General features: G+C 33.5%; 1 protein-coding gene across 1 annotated transcript in view; it reads left to right on the top strand.

The window, feature by feature from the left end:
* Positions 1-1,200, top strand: part of LOC107630211 (calmodulin-binding protein 60 E) — a 5,089-nt gene continuing 3,889 nt past the window's right edge. The window contains exons 1-2 of the mRNA XM_021118660.1: positions 1-488; positions 1,079-1,154. The gene's annotated coding sequence lies outside the window, so the exon portion shown is untranslated. The remainder of the gene's footprint in view (positions 489-1,078; positions 1,155-1,200) is intronic.

The following is a 1,200-nucleotide window of genomic DNA, read 5'->3' as shown; positions in this document are numbered from 1 at the left end:
AATTAATTAATTAAAATACGAGCACTATGTGTAGATTAAAGATTTATTCATTGTTAGATCCATGCTACAGTGACCCACCATAGGTATTTTACCTTTTATGTCCTAATCCTAGATCCCACTAAGCTATTGCCAAGGCAACAATCTTGCCCTCCTTGTTTCTTTTCTTTTTTGGATCGGTTTCAGAACTCAAAAAGTGTTAAGGTTTAGCAATTAGCCCTAACAAGATTTTTAGTTTTACTTCCTCCACTGTTGTGCTTCTGGGAAGCTTCTTAGGTACACATGTTCTTCTATACGGATCACTAAGACAAAGAAAGACTAGTAAGTTTCCAAATTTAGAAATCATTCAAAGATATTATCGGAATTGGATAAGTTCTAGAAATGGAAAGTTCCAAGAACAATAGAGTGGAGAAGAGAGGGTATGACTTGGTTGAGGAGGGTGATGATCGATTAACACAGCCAAAGAAGCCTAAACTACCTGGTTTAGCAAGGTACTCTATGTTGCAATACAAATTCAAGTGTTTCAGTCTCTGCTCTTGGCTAAGTTGTTAATTAATTTAATTATTATTGGTTAAGAACCTAAACTGTATTATCAAACTTCTTATTATGTTTTTTTCCTTTTATTTTTTCGGGAGGAGGCTATACGATCGGATATGCACCGTCAAATACGGTGTCTAATCTCATGTTGGCTTGTAAACTCCTCCCAGAATTTTAAAGCTTTTCTATATCCACTTGTTAATAGACCCGGATTTTTCTTGTGTTGTTTATTAACAATCTAATTACATTTTTTGTGTGTATGATATACATTGCTATTGATGTTGACTTGTGTCTAATGGATCTTGATAACACTAAAGCAGTTGTCTGATCATTTTTTCGTGAGGCTTGATTGTTGAACTCTCTAATCTAATGCAAAAGTAGCAATTTGAACTTTCGGAACAACCCTGTATGTTGGATATTTTGACAAGATAATAAATCTCATTGGTTGATTATTTCAATTTAAACATGTTAATTTTAATTCCGTATATGTTCCATAATTCATGCTTCCTCGAACTAACTCCATTGATTTACTTAAAATTTATAGTGTGATTGTGGAAGCTTTGAAGGTGGATAGTCTGTAGAAACTTTGCTCATCTCTGGAACCTCTACTCAGAAAAATTGTGAGTTATAGTTTCTTCCTTTGTTTTAAATTTTGCATATTTGTCA

This window comes from Arachis ipaensis, chromosome B03 (assembly GCF_000816755.2).
Source record: "Arachis ipaensis cultivar K30076 chromosome B03, Araip1.1, whole genome shotgun sequence".
Classification (NCBI taxonomy): Eukaryota; Viridiplantae; Streptophyta; class Magnoliopsida; order Fabales; family Fabaceae; genus Arachis; species Arachis ipaensis.
This window is presented reverse-complemented; position numbering and strand designations above follow the sequence as displayed.